The sequence below is a fragment of the Cherax quadricarinatus genome, chromosome 97, assembly GCF_038502225.1.
Source record: "Cherax quadricarinatus isolate ZL_2023a chromosome 97, ASM3850222v1, whole genome shotgun sequence".
Taxonomy (NCBI): Eukaryota; Metazoa; Arthropoda; class Malacostraca; order Decapoda; family Parastacidae; genus Cherax; species Cherax quadricarinatus.
The window spans coordinates 8,328,503-8,349,576 of record NC_091388.1 but is presented as its reverse complement, the minus strand read 5'-3'; the positions used below and the strand labels follow the sequence as shown (position 1 = coordinate 8,349,576).

At 41.5% G+C, this 21,074-nt stretch overlaps 1 protein-coding gene across 1 annotated transcript in view; it reads right to left on the bottom strand.

Moving 5' to 3' along the window:
- Positions 1-21,074, bottom strand: part of Slip1 (SLo interacting protein 1) — a 480,758-nt gene that overhangs the window by 117,572 nt on the left and 342,112 nt on the right. The gene's annotated exons all lie outside the window — the stretch shown is intronic.

Here is a 21,074-nt window from a genome sequence, read left to right as displayed (position 1 = left end):
TGAGGCGGGGTAGATGGCAGACCAGAGGCCTAGCTTCTTCCTGCGAGCCCCGTGAGGGCGGGGAATGTGGCTAGGCCTGGGGACACTTGGTCCCAAAGATGAGGAGGTACTTGTACCTCCTCCCATGGGAGACTTAAGTCTCGAGACACTCCCCTGATAGGGAGCCAAGGCCGGGTCACCACTACTTGGAAAAGACCCGGGCCGGGAGAATACCGGCGAATAAAAAAAAAATCAACAAACACAACCAGTATAGCAACATCAACAAACACAATCAGTATAGCAAGAACACCGTAGTAGTTACCTTTCCTTGACCATATCTTCTGCCTTCACAGCAGCAGCCGCAGCAGCTGCGGCAGACACAGCTGCCGCAGCCACTGCGGCAGATACCCCTCCCCCACCCCCATGAGACATAAATCTCCCGGGAAACATTAGCGTACAAAAATCCCCCACTTTTGTCTAGGCTCAGAAATACCGAGTCACAGTTCATTCTTGGGGTCATGACGGAGCTATTCCACACCAGCCACAAGGTCGACAACCCCTACCAGCACCAATGGAGAGCTCTACCTTCCAGGATAAGCCTAAACTATTCTTCTGTTTAGCCTTCAGGCAATAAATCGCCAAGTTGGAGGATAAAAGGAGAGGAATGAACAGGATTTTGTAAATCCCTTTGATCGCTACATTCTGTAAATCCATTACCACTTTATGTCCTCTTAAATTTAAATACATTACAGAATCTCTGTGTAGTATTGTCTGTGTGTGGCGAATCTATCTCTGTTTATCTGTTCTGTATGTCTGTTCTGTATGTCTGTTCTGTATGTCTGTTCTGTATGTCTGTTCTGTATATCTGTTCTGTATGTCTGTTCTGTATGTCTGTTCTGTATGTCTGTTCTGTATGTCTGTTCTGTATGTCTGTTCTGTATGTCTGTTCTGTATGTCTGTTCTGTATGTTTCTGTTCTTTTCTGTATATCTGTCTGTTCAGTGTATATGTCCTGTATGTGTGCCTGTTCTGTATGACTGTTCTCTGTCTGTTCTATATGTCCGTCTCTTCAATAAATCAGTCTGTGTGTTCCCTATATCTTTTCTGTACGTCTGTTTGCATGCCTGTATTAACGTGTATCATAAACGTGTCATACTACGTCAGAGAGTCAATTTTAAACGTCAACAATCGACGTTTTGTGCAACGTCAACCATTCCACGTTTTCCAATTTTCTTAGACTAAGTTAATTTAAGCTAGGTTACACCACATAAACCTTCACAAAATATATTGAAGCACGAACTTAGATAAACAGGTTTAGAACCTAAGTCTAGGGCCTTAGGCCTTAATAAGACTCAACTTAGTAATGCCATAAAAACAGTCAGCCACACTCCCTCACATGGGTACACTTTATTGCCTCTCCCACGTGACCAATTAGTGTTACAATGCTCTCTCTTACATCTCACTAGGCCTCCTGCCTTATTCTCTCTCATCCTTCCCTCCTTCACGTCCTCCCTCTCTCTCCCTCCCTCCTTCCTTCTTCCTTTTACAGGCCAAGAGCTGTTTCCCCACCTCAGCTCATTTTACAGGCTAAAAGTTGTTATCCGTCATTAGCGTATTTCAAAGCACCTCTCTCTCTCTCTCTCTCTCTCTCTCTCTCTCTCTCTCTCTCTCTCTCTCTCTCTCTCTCTCTCTCTTTCTCTCTCCCTCTCTCTCTCTCTTTTTTTTTTTTTTTTTTTACACAGGATTTGACAAGGTTAAGGATCCCTAACTTTATTGGCAAGCTAAGAGCTGTTACCTACATCAGCTCATTTGAAAGCATTTTTATTGTTATGAGACATACAAGTAGGGAACAGGATGAAGTTGGAGCCATCTGTGGGCCAGCATTTTCATTTGATCAACTGACGTTATCTCGTTGACATCATTATGCTGTACGAATGTGTTCCATACTCGAGTCATCCTGGGTATGTATGATCTCAGATGGAGTGATGTTCTCTCTCTCTCTCTCTCTCAGGAAAATGCAAATGGTTATAGGGGTGCCTTCACCAAATTTAACGTTGACAAGAACATCAACTGGGATCAAGTAAGTCGTATCCTTAACGAAACATGACGGGGAAATATCTTAAATAACACGGCTCCAAGCAGGCAATGTCTTGAGAGGATCAACTCTCTGGCAGCTGAGACAACCTCAAGGCATCTTCCCCTAATCTTCTGGAGTTTCTGGAGAGAGTTCCGGGGATCAACGCCCCCGCGGCCCGGTCTGTGACCAGGCCTCCTTATGTCAGTGTCCCAGGATGCGACCCACACCAGTCGACTAACACCCAGGTAACCATTTTACTGATGGGGAACATAGACAACAGGTGGAAAGAAACACGTCCAATGTTTCTACTCTGGCTGGGAATCGAACCCAGGCCCTCACCGTGTGAAGCGAGAGCGTTAACCACCAGGCCACCAGAGCTAAGGAGAAAGAGAAGATATAAACTAGAAAGAACGAGATGCTTCCCCTACAGGAGAAAGCAATAATTACAGAGCTTCTCAAAAGGCCTAGATTATGTGAGATGCGATCAGGTCCTGATCCACCTGGAGGCCTGGTCATGGACCGGGCCGCGGGGGCGTTGATCCCAGGAATACACTCCAGGTAGACTCCAGGTAGGTAGGTAGACGTGTCTAGCAGTAACAACCTGATGGATCAAGCCCTGATCCACCGGGAGACCTGGTCATGCATCGGGTCGTGGGAGCGTTGATCCAACCTCCAGGTAGGTAGACTCACTCACTCACTCTCTCTCACTCTCTCTCTCTCTCTCTCTCTCTCGCTCAGAATACAAGTTTGCACATGTTTGCGGTCTATTCTAGATTTATCTAGCTGACGAGCAAGGCCCAGATCATTGCTAGGGTAAAAGGCGAGTTAAGGGAAACTAGGATGATCCTGGAGGACTAGGAGAGGGGAGGGGGACGGGAACTAAGGGAAACCGAGGGAGATAGGAAGGATTGAGGGGATTAAAGAAAGAAGAGAGAGGGACTAAGGGTCTAGGCCTCTGTTAGGCCTGATTTGAACCAACCATCCACATACTGTCATCAGATCTCGTTGACTTGAATACGAAATCTCTCTCGTGTTCCTTGTATCAACAAATTCTTCCTCATTTATATATATATATGTCGTGCCGAATATATAAAACTGGTCAATTAGCAAGAACTCATTTAAAATTAAGTCCTTTCTGAAATTTTCTCTTATACGTTTAAAGATATATTTTTTCATTAATGTTAATGTAAAAAATTTTAATTTTGCACCAAAAGAATCTTAGAAAACTTACCTAACCTTATTATAACAAGAACAATTTATTTTAGCCTAACCCAACTAAATATATTTTAAATACGTTAACAATAATTTAATACTAGACAAACACAATCAAACATATTTTTTTCGTTAGGTTCAGAATGATTTTGATAGAGCCCGCCTCCTGGCAGTGAGAGCCCCTCATGCTGGGGACTTTCTGTTGGCTGTTCCCAACTCCAGCCTTGGCACACGTCTCGACCCACAGACCATCCGCATCGGTGTTGCCCTTCGACTTGCCGCCCCTATTCTCGCCGAACACAGGTGTATTTGTGGCAGTGAAGCAGCAGATCGATTCGGGTACCATGGTCTTGTGTGCCGTAAATCCGAGGGAAAGATTGCAAGACATGAGGAGGTTAATAACATTATCAAGAGGAGCCTCACAACAGCTGGATGCCCAGCAGTAAGGGAGCCACCCCAACTATGCAGATCTGATGGCAGCCAGAAGCGTCCAGATGGTATCACCCTTCAAGCCTGGACAGATGGGAAGCAGGTGGTGTGGGACTATACATGTGCATCTACCTTGGCTGATACCTATCTCCAATACACCAGGGAGGAAGGAGGGGCAGCTGCCAGCTTCAGGGAGTCCCAAAAGTCTAGAAAATATGGAGAACTTGCCCATCATTATATGTTTGTTCCCATAGGCTCAGAGACCCTTGGCTCATGGGGAAAGAGTGCATCTAAATTCCTTAAGGAGCTGGGAAAAAGACTCATCAGGGTAACTAGGGATCCCAGGGCAGCTAGTTTTCTGTTCCAGCGGCTCAGTGCGGCTGTTCAAAGGGGTAATGCCTGCTGTATTTTGGGCACACGCCCCAGCTCTGAGGAGCTGGATGAGATTTTCGCCTTATAATCGGTGATACACACGTAACAACATGTACCTTATATGCCACCTTTATATCAACAATGTATCTCTTAAATCTTCTGTACCATATCATGTAATAAAATATTCCTATTAGTAAAAAAAAAAATATAAAAAGATGGGGTGGTAGGGGAAGTGGAATATTCAAACGGCTTCAGGAAGAAATCCAAATATTTTTCCTTGAAGCCTTTTTATCCACTTCTCCGAGGCTATGGGTCCCACAATTTACACCAGAGGTGGACCCCATTTATATATATATATATATATATATATATATATATATATATATATATATATATATATCTGGCAGATCATTTATGCATATCAAGAACAGCCTGTATGCACCTAGTTGTGGTTGCAGGGGTCGAGTCACAGCTCCTGGCCTGGTGTGTGTGTGCAATGACAAACACCAGACCGTCTTATTGCTATGCAAGAATTTTGAGGGAAGCATCTGGCAGACTATCACCTTTAAGCTTGTAAAATAGACCGCGCCGCTTCTCGTGAAACCTTGTCTGTGAAGAGGATTTCACGAGTTACCTTCCTCTATCCTAGACATTAGTTTTCATGGCGAAGGATATCCTAGGATACCCCAATCAACCCTTACGTGACGGTCACCCTTCCCCCCGGTGAATGGCTACACAAACCAGACTGTTGGTGCTAGCAGTGCGCTGATTAGCAACATGAAGAAAGCAAAAGATCTCTTGGTAATACACATTACGTATAAATGGAGGGTGTTTAAGAGTCTTGGCTCCTTTACACTTAGCAAGTTATCTCTAACTGCACTATCTGCCCACCTTCTTGTTCTCCTACCAAGTTATTTGTGTGTCCAGATTTACTAACATTCCATCCAACATTTTCTAGATTTAAAACAGAGAAGACCAAGAAAAAAAAAGATAGGGAGGGGGAAAAAGTAGTAGTAGTAACAAGTAGTAGTAGTAACAAGTAGTAGTAGTAACAAGTAGTAGTAGTAACAAGTAGTAGTAGTAACAAGTAGTAGTAGTAACAAGTAGTAGTAGTAACAAGTAGTAGTAGTAACAAGTAGTAGTAGTAACAAGTAGTAGTAGTAGTAACAAGTAGTAGTAGTAACAAGTAGTAGCAGTAGTAGTAGTAGTAACAAGTAGTAGTAACAAGTAGTAGCAGTAGTAGTAGTAACAAGTAGTAGTAGTAACAAGTAGTAGTAGTAACAAGTAGTAGCAGTAGTAGTAGTAGTAACAAGTAGTAGTAACAAGTAGTAGCAGTAGTAGTAGTAACAAGTAGTAGTAGTAACAAGTAGTAGTAGTAGTAACAAGTAGTAGTAGTAACAAGTAGTAGTAGTAACAAGTAGTAGCAGTAGTAGTAGTAGTAACAAGTAGTAGTAGTAACAAGTAGTAGTAGTAACAAGTAGTAGTAGTAACAAGTAGTAGTAGTAACAAGTAGTAGCAGTAGTAGTAGTAACAAGTAGTAGTAGTAACAAGTAGTAGTAGTAACAAGTAGTAGTAGTAACAAGTAGTAGCAGTAGTAGTAGTAGTAACAAGTAGTAGCAGTAGTAGTAGTAACAAGTAGTAGTAGTAACAAGTAGTAGCAGTAGTAGTAGTAACAAGTAGTAGTAGTAACAAGTAGTAGTAGTAACAAGTAGTAGTAGTAACAAGTAGTAGTAGTAACAAGTAGTAGCAGTAGTAGTAGTAACAAGTAGTAGTAGTAACAAGTAGTAGTAGTAACAAGTAGTAGTAGTAACAAGTAGTAGTAGTAACAAGTAGTAGCAGTAGTAGTAGTAACAAGTAGTAGTAGTAACAAGTAGTAGTAGTAACAAGTAGTAAGTAGTAAGTAGTAGTAGTAGTAGCAAGTAGTAGTAAGTAGTAGTAGCAGGTAGTAGTAGCAAGTAGTAGTAGTAGTAGCAAGTAGTAGTAAGTAGTAGTAGCAGCAAGTAGTAGCAGCAAGTAGTAGCAGCAAGTAGTAGTAGTAGCAAGTAGTAGTAGTAGTAGTAGTAACAAGTAGTAGTAGTAACAAGTAGTAGTAGTAACAAGTAGTAGTAGTAACAAGTAGTAGCAGTAGTAGTAGTAGTAACAAGTAGTAGTAGTAACAAGTAGTAGTAACAAGTAGTAGTAGTAACAAGTAGTAGCAGTAGTAGTAGTAGTAACAAGTAGTAGTAGTAACAAGTAGTAGCAGTAGTAGTAGTAGTAACAAGTAGTAGTAGTAACAAGTAGTAGTAGTAACAAGTAGTAGTAGTAGTAGTAGTAACAAGTAGTAGTAGTAACAAGTAGTAGTAACAAGTAGTAGTAGTAACAAGTAGTAGCAGTAGTAGTAGTAGTAACAAGTAGTAGTAGTAACAAGTAGTAGCAGTAGTAGTAGTAACAAGTAGTAGTAGTAACAAGTAGTAGTAGTAACAAGTAGTAGTAGTAACAAGTAGTAGTAACAAGTAGTAGTAGTAACAAGTAGTAGCAGTAGTAGTAGTAGTAACAAGTAGTAGTAGTAACAAGTAGTAGTAGTAACAAGTAGTAGTAGTAACAAGTAGTAGTAGTAACAAGTAGTAGTAGTAACAAGTAGTAGTAGTAACAAGTAGTAGTAGTAACAAGTAGTAGTAGTAGTAACAAGTAGTAGTAGTAACAAGTAGTAGTAGTAACAAGTAGTAGTACTAGTAGTAACAAGTAGTAGTAGTAGTAACAAGTAGTAGTAGTAACAAGTAGTAGTAGTAACAAGTAGTAGTAGTAGTAGTAACAAGTAGTAGTAGTAACAAGTAGTAGTACTAGTAGTAACAAGTAGTAGTAGTAGTAACAAGTAGTAGTAGTAACAAGTAGTAGCAGTAGTAGTAGTAGTAACAAGTAGTAGTAGTAGTAACAAGTAGTAGTAGTAACAAGTAGTAGCAGTAGTAGTAGTAGTAACAAGTAGTAGTAGTAACAAGTAGTAGTAGTAGTAACAAGTAGTAGTAGTAACAAGTAGTAGTAGTAACAAGTAGTAGTAGTAACAAGTAGTAGTAGTAACAAGTAGTAGTAGTAGTAACAAGTAGTAGTAGTAACAAGTAGTAGTAACAAGTAGTAGTAGTAACAAGTAGTAGTAGTAGTAACAAGTAGTAGTAGTAACAAGTAGTAGTAGTAACAAGTAGTAGTAGTAACAAGTAGTAGTAGTAACAAGTAGTAGTAGTAACAAGTAGTAGCAGTAGTAGTAGTAGTAACAAGTAGTAGTAGTAACAAGTAGTAGCAGTAGTAGTAGTAACAAGTAGTAGTAGTAACAAGTAGTAGTAGTAACAAGTAGTAGTAGTAACAAGTAGTAGCAGTAGTAGTAGTAGTAACAAGTAGTAGTAGTAACAAGTAGTAGCAGTAGTAGTAGAGCAAACATGGTAGCAGCAAATGCAGCAGTAGCAACGCTTATGAGCAGCAGCAGCAGCAACAAGCAGTAGTAGTAACAAGCAGTAGTAGTAACAAGTAGTAGTAGCAACAAGCAGTATAACACAGTAGCAGTAACGCTAGAGCAGCAGCAGCAGTAGCAAGCAGCAGTAGCAACAAGCAGTAGCAGTAACAAGTGTGCAGTAGCAAATGCTAGCAGTAGTAACAAGCAGTAGTAGCAACAAGGCAGTAGCAGTAAATGCTAGCAGCAGCAGTAGCAGTAGTACCAAGTAGCAGTAGCAAGCAGTAGTAGCAACAAGCAGCAGTAGCAACAAGCAGCAGTAGCAACAAGCAGCAGCAGTGCAGAACAAGTAGTAGCAGTGCAATGTGCAGCAGTGAGCAGTAGCAGCAACAAGTAGCAGCAGCAACCAAGCAGCAGTACCAAGTAGCAGTAGCAACAAGTAGCAGCAGCAGCAGTAGCAGTACCGCAGCAGCAGTAACCAAGCAGCAGCAGTAGCAGTAGCAACAAGCAGTAGCAGTAACAAGTAGCAGCAGCAATGCAGCAGCAGCAACAAGCAGCAGCAGCAGCAGTAGCAACGCAGTAGTGTCACGAGCAGTAGCAGTAACAAGCAGCAGCAGTACCAAGAGCAGCAGTAGCAACGCAGCAGCAGCAACAAGCAGCAGCAGCAGCAGCAGTGAGCAAATGCAGCAGTAGCAATGCTAGCAGCAGCAGCAGTAGCAACAAGCAGCAGTAGCAAATGCTAGTAGCAACAAGCAGCAGAACAAGCAGCAGCAGCAGCAGCAGCAACGCAGCAGTGAGCAAATGTGCCAGGTGTTATGCAGCAGTGCAGCAACAAGCAGCAGCAGCAACAAGTAGCAGTAGTGTCAAGTGTAGTAGCAACAAGCAGCAGCAGCAGTAGCAACAAGCAGCAGTAGTAACAAGCAGTAGTAGTAGTAACAAGTAGTAGTAGCAATGCAGTAGCAGTAGTAACAAGTAGTAGTAGTAACAAGCAGCAGTAGCACAAGTAGTAGTAGTAACAAGCAGTAGTAGTAACAAGCAGTAGTAGTAACAAGCAGTACAAGTAGTAGCAGTAGTAGTAGTACAGTAACAAGTAGTAGGTAGTAACAAGTAGTAGTAGCAACAAGTAGTAGTAACAAGTAGCAGTAGTAACAAGCATAGTAGCAAACAAGTAGTGTTGCAGTAGCAGTAGCAAACAAGCAGCAGTAGTAAATGCTAGCAGCAGCAGTAGCAGTAGCAACAAGCAGCAGCAACAAGCAGCAGCAGTAATGTGCTAGCAGCAAGCAGTAGTACCGCAGCAAAGCAGCAGTAGCAGTAGCAACAAGCAGCAGTAGTAACAAGCAGCAGCAGCAGTAGTAGTAAAAATAAGTAGCAGTAGTAATGGCAGTATAGCAGTACCGCCAGTAGTAGCAACAAGCAGTAGCAGCAGTAGTAGTAGCAATGCCAGTAGTAGCAACAAGTAGCAGCAGCAGTAGCAGAAAACGCGAACGCAGTAGCAACAAGCAGCAGCAGCAACAAGCAGTGAGCAGCAAATGCCAGCAGCAGCAGTAGTAGCAGTAAACGCTGCGCAGCAGCAACAAGCAGTAGCAGCAACGCGAGCAGTAGCAAAATGCGTAGTAGCAACGCAGCAGTAGTAACAAGGCGCAGCAGTAACAAGAGTAGCAGTGAGTAAACAAGCAGCATAGTAACAAGTAGCAGTAGTAACAAGTAGTAGCAGTAATGCTTACAGTAGCAACGCTTAGCAGTAGTAACGCGGCAGCAGCAGCAGAAAGCAGTGCAACAAGCAGTAGTAGCAACGTTGTGCAGCAGTACAAACAAGCAGCAGCAGCAACAAGCAGCAGCAGCAGCAACGCAGCAGCAGGCAACGCCAGCAGCAGCAATCGCAGCAGCAGCAAACGCAGCAGCACAAGCAGCAGCAGCAGTAGCAGTAGCAACAAGCAGCAGTGCACAAGCAGTAGCAACAAGCAGCAGCAGCAGTAGCAGGCAACAAGCAGTAGAACAAGCAGCATGTTAATGCAGTAGTAACAAGCAGTAGTAGCAAATGCTAGCAGTAGCAACAAGCAGTAGTAGGTCACAGTAGCAGTAACAAGCAGTAGTAGTAGTAACAAGCAGAGGCACAAGCAGCAGAAGCAACAAGTAAAGTAGAAAACAAGTATATGAGTAACAAGAAATAGTAGCAACAAGTAGTAGTAGTAATACAGTAAAGTAGTACAAGCAGTAGTAACAAGTAGTAGCACAAGTGGAGCAGTAGCAATCAAAGAGTAGCAGTAGCAACAAAGCAGTAGTAGCAACAAGCAGTAGAGTAGCAACAAGCAGAAGTAGCAGTCATAGTAGTAACAAGTAGAGGCAACAAGTAGTAGTAGTAGTAACAAGCAGTAGTGAAAAACAAGTAGTGCAGTAGCAACATCAGTAGCAACAAGTAGCAGCAAATGCTATAGTAGTAGTAACAAGTAGTAGAAAACAAGCAGTAGTAGTAACAAGTAGTAGTAACAAGTAGTAGTAGTAACAAGTAGTAGTAGTAACAAGTAGTAGAAAATAAGTAGTAGTAGTAATGTTAGTAGCAGTAACAAGCAGTAGTAGCAACAAGCAGCAGTAGCAACACAGTAGCAGTAACAAAGCAGTAGCAAATGCTAGCAGCAAACATAAAGATAGTGCAACAAGTAGCAGTAGTAGCAACACAGTAGTAGCAACAAGCAGCAGTAGCAGTAAATACAGCAGTAGCAACAAGTAGTAGTAGCAACAAGTAGTAGTAGTAACAAGCAGTAGTAGCAACAAGTGCAGTAGTGAAAACAAGTAGTAGTGAAAACAAGCAAAACAGTAGTAAATGTAAGTAGCAGCAGAAAAATGTACAGCAGTATAAAACACAGCAGCAGTACCATAGTAGTAGTAACAAGCAGTAGTAGTAATACAGTAGTAGTAATATGCAGCAGCATCACAGTAGCAGTAAATGCTAGCAGTAGTAACAAGTAGTAGTACCACAGTAGCAGTAACAAGCAGTAGTAACATGCAGTAAAGTAGTAACATAGTAGCAGTAGCACACAGTGAGAGTAATACAAAGTAGTACCAAGTAACAGTAGTACCAAGTAACAGTAGTACCAAGTAACAGTAGTACCAAGTAGCAGAATGCGCAGCAGTAAACAAGCAGTAGCAGTAGCAACAAGTAGTAGAAAACGCTAGCAGTAGTAGCAGTAGTAGCAACAAGCAAAAAGAGAGTAACAAGCAGTAGCAGTAGTAACAAGTAGTAGTAGTAACAAGTAGTAGTAGTAACAAGTAGTAGTAACAAGTAGTAGTAGTAACATAGTAGCAGTAGTAGTAAACAAGTAGTAGTGAAAATGCTATGCAGTACCAAGTAGTAGTAGTAACAAGTAGTATGCAGTAGTAACAAGTAGTAGTAGTAACAAGTAGCAGTAGTAACAAGCAGCAGTAGCAACAAGTAGCAGTAGCAACAAGTAGTAGCAGTAACAAGCAGCAGTAGTAGTACAAGTATGCAGTAGTAGAAATGCTAGTAGTATAACATGTAGTAGTAAATAAGGCAGTAGTAACAAGTAGTAGTAGTAGTAACAAGTAGTAGTAACAAGTAGTAGTAGTAAAAAGTAGTAGTAGTAGTAATACAGTAGCAGTAGTAGTAGTAGAAACAAGTAGTAGTAGTAACAAGTAGCAGTGGTGCAACAAGTAGCAGTAGCAACAAGCAGTAGCAACAAGTAGTGGTAACAAGCAGTAGCAGCAACAAGCAGTGCAGCAGTAGCAACAAGCAGCAGCAACAAGCAGCAGTAAAAAAGTAGCAGCAGTAGCAAATGCCAGCAGTAGCAATGCGAGTAGCAGCAACGTTGTAGTACCAGTAGCAACAAGTAGTAGTAGTATAACAAGCAGTAATACCAGTAGCAACAAGTAGCAGTAGTAGCAACAAGCAGCAGCACTAGCAGCAACAGCAGTAGCAACAAGCAGTAGTACCAGTAGCAACAGTGTAGAAAACAAGCAGTAGCAGTAGTAACAAGCAGAAAATGCAGTAGTGAACGCAGTGGTACTCAGCAGCAACAAGCAGTAGCAGCAGCAGCAACAAGCAGCAGTAGCAGCAGCAACAAGCAGTAGTACTCAGTAGCAAACAAGCAGGTAGCAATGCTTGCAGCCACTAGTAGCAACAAGTAGCAGAAAACAAGTAGTGGCAGTAGCAGTAACAAGTAGTAGTAGTAACAAGAAAAGTACCAGTAGTAACAAGTAGTAGCACTAAAGTAGCAACAAGTAGCAGCAATTCAGTAGTACCAAGTATAGTGGCAGTAACAACAGCAGTACCAGTAGTAACAAGTAGTAGCAATTAGTAGCAACAAGTAGTAGCACTAGTAGTAACAAGTAGTAGTGAGTATAAATGTGCTAGTAGCACTATAGCAACAAGTAGTAGTAGTAATGCTTAGTAGTACCAGTAACAAGTAGCAGTAAATTAGTAGCAACAAGTAGTAGTAGTAGTAACAAGAGTAGTACCAGTAGCAACAAGTAGTGCAGTAGTAACAAGCAGTAGCACCAGTAGCAACAAGCAGCAGCAGCAGTAACAAGCAGTACCAGTAGCAACAAGCAGCACCAGTAGCAACAAGCAGTAGCAGTAGCAGCACAGCAGCAGCACCAGTAGCAACAAGCAGCAGCACCAGTAGCAACAAGTAGCAGTAGCAGCAACAAGCAGTAGCACCAGTAGCAACAAGCAGCAGCACCAGCAGCAAGAAGCAGCAGCAGCAGCAACAAGCAGAAGCAGCAATGCCAGCAGCAGCAAGAAGCAGCAGCAGCAGCAACAAGCACCAGCAGCAGCAACAAGCAGCAGCACCAGTAGCAACAAGCAGTAGCAGCAGCAACAATCAGCAGTAGCAGCAACAAGCAGTAGTACCACAGCAGCAGCAATGCAGGCACTAGTAGCAACAAGTAGCAGTAGCAGTAGCAACAAATTAGGCAGCAGTAGCAATGCCAGTAGCAGTAAGCAGCAGTAGCACAAGTAGTAGTAACAAGTAGTAGTAGTAGGAAGGAAGAAATATGAGTCGCACTGCAGAAGGCCAAGTGACTCAGGTAAGAAAGGCGAGAAGAACCAAGTAAGGATCAAATAAAGAATAGTGGTTAACAGAAAAGAAATGACGAGAGAGGTTAAGTGACGAGTGTTGTGTGGACGACAACATTGGGGCCAGGAGCTTGGACTCGACTCCTGCAACCGCAACTAGGTGAGTACTGACTCTGATGCAGGGAAGCATTAACTGTGGTAACACCAGGTTCAAGATTCGTGTTAGCAATGCTGTGTATGAGGCTCTCAGAAAGCTACACTAAGGCTAGAAGAAGGCTAGAAGCTCAGAGAAAACCTAACTTGTTAGAAAACTAGAAGATTACTAGGCTAGAAAAAAACTAGAAGGAAGATTGATAGTTTTAGCAGTTTATTAAACGATAATCCTGTTACCCTGAAATGACAGTCAACAAGGCGACCACTTGTTATTGTTCTTCAAGTCTGTAAGAAAGTGAGCGGCTGCTACCACCTCATTATTGCAGGAGACCAGGAAACAGTACACACTGCAAACAATGAAGGGGTAAGCCAGTGGAAGGCCTCGGTCAGATGATCAAAAGGTTCAGCTGCGGGTCACTAAGACCAGCGTAAGTAAACACTTGTCCTGTTTCCTGACTAACGAAACCTAACCACTGTCAGTATCACGGTACCACAAACAGTATTATTTTCCTTCAATGACTGTTTAATATCCACAGGATATTAACATTTTGCACATTGAAAATATCGGGAGTATATATATATGTATATATATATATATATATGTATATATATATATATATATATATATATATATATATATATATATATATATATATATATATATATATATATATATATATACGCAAACATATTTTCACTCACAGGATGAACGGTGTTGCCCACTAAATTCACCCCCCCCGGGGGACAAAATCAATCTCTCTCTCTCACCCACACACACACACACACACACACACACACACACACACACACACACACACACACACACACACACACACACACAACAGGCCTAGTGTCTAATCGACATGTGCCTAGGACAAAATGGTAACTAACAGACTCGATGGACAAAACAGAGCTTATTACCAGAGGCGAAATGCTTGCGTTGAATGTTATTCCCAGTGTGAACTGTGAAGGAGTGAAGGTAGGTGTGTGTGTGTGTGTGTGTGTGTGTGTGTGTGTGTGTGTGTGTGTGTGTGTGTGTGTGTGTGTACTCACCTAGTTGAGGTTGCAGGGGTCGAGTCCAAGCTCCTGGCCCCGTCTCTTCACTGGTCACTACTAGGTCACTCTCCCTGAACCGTGAGCTATGTATGGATCCTGCCTCCACTACATCGCTTCCCAAACTATTGGACTTACTGACTACTCTGTGGCTGAAGAAATACTTCCTAACATCCCTGTGATTCATCTGTGTCTTCAGCTTCCAACTGTGTCCCCTTGTTACTGTGTCCAATCTCTGGAACATCCTATCTTTGTCGACCTTGTCAATTCCTCTCAGTATTTTGTATGTCGTTATCATGTCCCCCCTATCTCTCCTGTCCTCCAGTGTCGTCAGGTTGATTTCCCTTAACCTCTCCTCGTAGGACATACCTCTTAGCTCTGGGACTAGTCTTGTTGCAAACCTTTGCACTTTCTCTAGTTTCTTTACATGCTTGGCTAGGTGTGGGTTCCAAACTGGTGCCGCATACTCCAATATGGGCCTAACGTACACGGTGTACAGGTCCTGAATGATTCCTTATTAAGATGTCGGAATGCTGTTCTGAGGTTTGCTAGGCGCCCATATGCTGCGGCAGTTATTTGGTTGATGTGCGCTTCAGGAGATGTGCCTCGTGTTATACTCACCCCAAGATCTTTTTCCTTGAGTGAGGTTTGTAGTCTCTGGTCCCCTAGACTGTACTCCGTCTGCGGTCTTTGCCCTTCCCCAGTCTTCATGACTTTGCGCTTGGTGGGATTAAACTCCAGGAGCCAATTGCTGGACCAGGTCTGCAGCCTGTCCAGATCCCTTTGTAGTTCTGCCTGGTCTTCGATCGAATGAATTCTTCATCAACTTCACGTTGATGTATGTGTGTGTGAGAGAGAGAGAGAGAGAGAGAGAGAGAGAGAGAGAGAGAGAGAGAGAGAGAGAGAGAGAGAGAGAGAGAGAGAGAGAGAGAGAGAAAGAAAGAGAAATAGAAAGAGAGAGAGAAACACCCACTGCAGGTAACGCTCTCCTCACATCTGTTACCTATAGTCTCACCCATACGGATTTACCACCCCTCTAAATAATAATAATAATAATAATAATAATAATAATAATAATAATAATAATAATAACAGTCTCTCCTGAGGACCTATAAATTGCCAACAACTTGTTTGGTCTGCGACCAGGGCGTGATTTTCCAAGAGAGGATCAAGTCCTGACCACTGCTGGTCCTGACTCACGTAATCGTAATGACACGATTGCAAACAAACCATACCATGGGTGGGGTTTGAACTCGTGGCGTGTGAGGGGTAAAATTCCAGGCCAGTGTGTAAACCACTGCGCCAGCTGACTACAGTAAAATTCATCCAAGTATATTTATACACCACAGAGTGGCTTAAGCGCTGGTCTGGAGTTTTAAACTGACTCGCCGCGAGTTCAGTCCCCACCCGAGGTATGGTTCACTGTAGTCCTGCCTGACACACGTTGTCTCTCAATGTTGCACCATTATCTTAGGAGGATAACCTGTACCTGTGTTGTAGTAGCAGTAGTATAGTGGTAGTAGTAGAAGCACAGTATAGCAGAAGGAGCATTAGTAGTAGTAGCAGTAATAGTAGTAGTAACAGAAGTAGTAGCAGTAGTAGTAGTAGTAACAGAAGTAGTAGCAGTAGTAGTAGTAGTAGTAACAGAAGTAGTAGCAGTAGTAGTAGTAGTAATATAAGTAGTAGTAGTAATAATAATATAAATACTAGTAAAAATATAATTAGTAGAAGTATTAGTAGTAATAGTAGTAGTAATTGTAGTGGTAGTAGTAATTGTAGGGTAGTAATAATGGTAGTAGAAGTAATTATAGAAACAATATAATTAATGGTAGTAACAGGACTAAAAATATAAATTATCAATTATTATTTTTTTTGACAAGACTGACCAGCTGGAACAACAACAACAACAACAACAACAACAACAACAACAGCAACAGCAGCAGCAACAACAACAACAACAACAACAACGACAACAATAATAACAGCAACAACAATAACAACAACAGCAACAACAACAGCAACAGCAACAACAATAATAACAGCAACAACAACAACGACAACAATAATAACAGCAACAGCAGCAGCAGCAACAACAACAATAATAACAACAGCAACAACAAGAACGACAACAACAATAATAACAACAGCAACAACAGCAACAACAACAGCAACAACAACAGCAACAGCAACAACAACAACAACAGCAACAACAACAACAACAACAGCAACAACAGCAACAGCAGCAACAACAATAATAACAACAGCAACAACAACAATAATAACAACAGCAACAACAACAGCAACAGCAACAACAACAGCAGCAGCAACAGCAGCAACAACAATAATAACAGCAACAACAACAGCAACAGCAACAACAACAGCAGCAGCAACAACAATAATAACAACAGCAACAACAACAACGACAATAATAACAGCAACAGCAAAAACAACAGCAGCAGCAACAACAACGACAACAATAATAACAACAACAATAATAACAGCAACAACAACAATAACAGCAACAACAACAACAGCAACAACAACAACGACAACAATAATAACAACAACAATAACAACAGCAACAACAATAACAGCAACAACAACAACAGCAACAACAACAACGACAATAACAACAATAATAACAACAACAACAATAACAGCAACAACAACAACAGCAACAACAACAACAATAATAACAACAATAATAACAACAGCAACAACAATAATAACAACAACAACAATAACAGCAACAACAACAGCAACAACAACAACAATAATAACAACAATAATAACAACAGCAACAACAATAATAACAACAAAAACAACAATAACAGCAACAACAACAACAGCAACAACAACAACAACGACAACAATAATAACAACAATAATAACATCAACAATAATAACAACAGCAACAACAACAACAACAATAACAACAACAATAACAACAACAGCAACAACAACAACAACAACAACAACAACATACTTGTTATTGGTGGCACATGCTGCACAAATATCCATCTGACATACATACATACATACATACATACATACATCACGTATTCATGTATACAATGAAGAGTGTTAACTAATGCGTTTGGTATTCTGATCACTGTTGCTTGTACAACACTGTACAGTGATCACTGTTGCTTGTACAACACTGTACAGTGATCACTGTTGCTTGTACAACACTGTACAGTGATCACTGTTGCTTGTACAACACTGTACAGTGATCACTGTTGCTTGTACAACACTGTACAGTGTGATCACTGTTGCTTGTACAACACTGTACAGTGATCACTGTTGCTTGTACAACACTGTACAGTGATCACTGTTGCTTGTACAACACTGTACAGTGATCACTGTTGCTTGTACAACACTGTACAGTGATCACTGTTGCTTGTACAACACTGTACAGTGGTCACTGTTGCTTGTACAACACTGTACAGTGATCACTGTTGCTTGTACAACACTGTACAGTGATCACTGTTGCTTGTACAACACTGTACAGTGATCACTGTTGCTTGTACAACACTGTACAGTGATCACTGTTGCTTGTACAACACTGTACAGTGATCACTGTTGCTTGTACAACACTGTACAGTGATCACTGTTGCTTGTACAACACTGTACAGTGATCACTGTAGCTTGTACAACACTGTACAGTGATCACTGTTGCTTGTACAACACTGTACAGTGATCACTGTTGCTTGTACAACACTGTACAGTGATCACTGTTGCTTGTACAACACTGTACAGTGGTCACTGTTGCTTGTACAACACTGTACAGTGGTCACTGTTGCTTGTACAACACTGTACAGTGATCACTGTTGCTTGTACAACACTGTACAGTGATCACTGTTGCTTGTACAACACTGTACAGTGATCACTGTTGCTTGTACAACACTGTACAGTGATCACTGTTGCTTGTACAACACTGTACAGTGATCACTGTTGCTTGTACAACACTGTACAGTGATCACTGTTGCTTGTACAACACTGTACAGTGATCACTGTTGCTTGTACAACACTGTACAGTGATCACTGTTGCTTGTACAACACTGAACAGTGGTCACTGTTGCTTGTACAACACTGTACAGTGATCACTGTTGCTTGTACAACACTGTACAGTGATCAATGTTGCTTGTACAACACTGTACAGTGGTCACTGTTGCTTGTACAACACTGTACAGTGATCACTGTTGCTTGTACAACACTGTACAGTGGTCACTGTTGCTTGTACAACACTGTACAGTGATCACTGTTGCTTGTACAACACTGTACAGTGATCACTGTTGCTTGTACAACACTGTACAGTGATCACTGTTGCTTGTACAACACTGTACAGTGATCACTGTTGCTTGTACAACACTGTACAGTGATCACTGTTGCTTGTACAACACTGTACAGTGATCACTGTTGCTTGTACAACACTGTACAGTGATCACTGTTGCTTGTACAACACTGTACAGTGATCACTGTTGCTTGTACAACACTGTACAGTGATCACTGTTGCTTGTACAACACTGTACAGTGATCACTGTTGCTTGTACAACACTGTACAGTGGTCACTGTTGCTTGTACAACACTGAACAGTGGTCACTGTTGCTTGTACAACACTGTACAGTGATCACTGTTGCTTGTACAACACTGTACAGTGATCAATGTTGCTTGTACAACACTGTACAGTGGTCACTGTTGCTTGTACAACACTGTACAGTGATCACTGTTGCTTGTACAACACTGTACAGTGGTCACTGTTGCTTGTACAACACTGTACAGTGATCACTGTTGCTTGTACAACACTGTACAGTGATCACTGTTGCTTGTACAACACTGTACAGTGATCACTGTTGCTTGTACAACACTGTACAGTGATCACTGTTGCTTGTACAACACTGTACAGTGATCACTGTTGCTTGTACAACACTGTACAGTGATCACTGTTGCTTGTACAACACTGTACAGTGATCACTGTTGCTTGTACAACACTGTACAGTGATCACTGTTGCTTGTACAACACTGTACAGTGATCACTGTTGCTTGTACAACACTGTACAGTGATCACTGTTGCTTGTACAACACTGTACAGTGGTCACTGTTGCTTGTACAACACTGAACAGTGGTCACTGTTGCTTGTACAACACTGTACAGTGATCACTGTTGCTTGTACAACACTGTACAGTGATCAATGTTGCTTGTACAACACTGTACAGTGGTCACTGTTGCTTGTACAACACTGTACAGTGGTCACTGTTGCTTGTACAACACTGTACAGTGATCACTGTTGCTTGTACAACACTGTACAGTGATCACTGTTGCTTGTACAACACTGTACAGTGATCACTGTTGCTTGTACAACACTGTACAGTGATCACTGTTGCTTGTACAACACTGTACAGTGGTCACTGTTGCTTGCACAAAACTGAACAGTGGTCACTGTTGCTTGTACAACTGTACAGTGATCACTGTTGCTTGTACAACACTGTACAGTGGTCACTGTTGCTTGTACAACACTGTACAGTGATCACTGTTGCTTGTACAACACTGTACAGTGATCACTGTTGCTTGTACAACACTGTACAGTGGTCACTGTTGCTTGTACAACACTGTACAGTGATCACTGTTGCTTGTACAACACTGTACAGTGGTCACTGTTGCTTGTACAACACTGTACAGTGGTCACTGTTGCTTGTACAACACTGTACAGTGGTCACTGTTGCTTGTACAACACTGTACAGTGGTCACTGTTGCTTGTACAACACTGTACAGTGATCACTGTTGCTTGTACAACACTGTACAGTGATCACTGTTGCTTGTACAACACTGTACAGTGATCACTGTTGCTTGTACAACACTGTACAGTGGTCACTGTTGCTTGTACAACACTGTACAGTGATCACTGTTGCTTGTACAACACTGTACAGTGATCACTGTTGCTTGTACAACACTGTACAGTGGTCACTGTTGCTTGTACAACACTGTACAGTGATCACTGTTGCTTGTACAACACTGTACAGTGATCACTGTTGCTTGTACAACACTGTACAGTTATCATGTGGGAGTTCGACACGTGGATTAGGTAAGATATACTCACGTAGGCTGTTATTACGTATAATTGCAGATATGTGGAGAGAGCCCTTGCCACCGTACCTATCTCCTTGCTCACACTCGTAACACTGACTGACCGGCCACAGTACCCAGTGAGAGGGTCTTTTGAATAATGCCAGTTCAGCGCAATATGAATAGACAGTGACTCAGGCAGAGACGGTTGGTCGTTGAGTCAACGGTACACTGGTTACTGGTAACTGGTTACTACTACTGAGAGCTCGGCGACGCTAACGTATGTCGTCCCGACATACAACTAATACAAACTAGAGATGGCAGGTATACGGCTTGGGCTGATTCTATACAATGTCAAAGTACACAACAATTAAACATTATATATACATAAGTAGAACATTGGAATGAAAGCTTACGTAACTGAAACTGTAATGCAATACAAGGTATACTATAGTACAACTTAAAACTCAACAAATGAACGAACTCAACATTGAGATTACAAGTGATAAAAAAAAAATTTTGATCGATCGATCTGTATTCATGTGATCTACGGATTCTGAGGAAGGAATATATACAAAGAAAGAGTGTTTAACAGAAAGGCAGATTCGGTGCACGCAAATCTAGACTGTTAACTCTCAGAATGCGGAGAGAACATGAACACAAAAAAAAATTCTTGAATACTGATAAGTTGATACTGTAATTATTCATCTATACAGGTTATTTACATTTAACCCCAACTCTGCTAGGGTGTGATTGACATATGCAGAATGGGTGTCATCTCTGGGAGGATCAAACTCTGTAGCATTGGCTAACTCATGCTGTATTTGAGGCAAATCTGAATTGGAAGTTACAAATGATACTTGAGGATTTCTCAATACCTGTCGTGTACGTAGGGAATAACGACATTCAGGTTGATCGTCTGACTGAGTATCAGAGGAAGAGAGTACAGGATCAGGAGGATTGTCAGAGTCTGTCACATTAGTCTGGGTTGGAACATCATTATCATCACATACTAACTTCATATGATCCAAATGCGATTCTTTATATTGACCAGTACTAATCTCTCTAACCTTATACTTATTACCAGTGATATGTTCAACTACTCGATAAGGATCAATAAACTTTTGATCAAGCTTTGGCATTGCAGATGTTTTGTTAAAGTTAATCAGCATAACTCTCGAACCTACTTTGATTTTGGATGGCTTTGATCGAGTGTTTGCGACTCTTGTAAATTCTGCTGTTGATTTATGAAGTGTTTCACGGATTCTTCTAAAAACACTTTGAGCT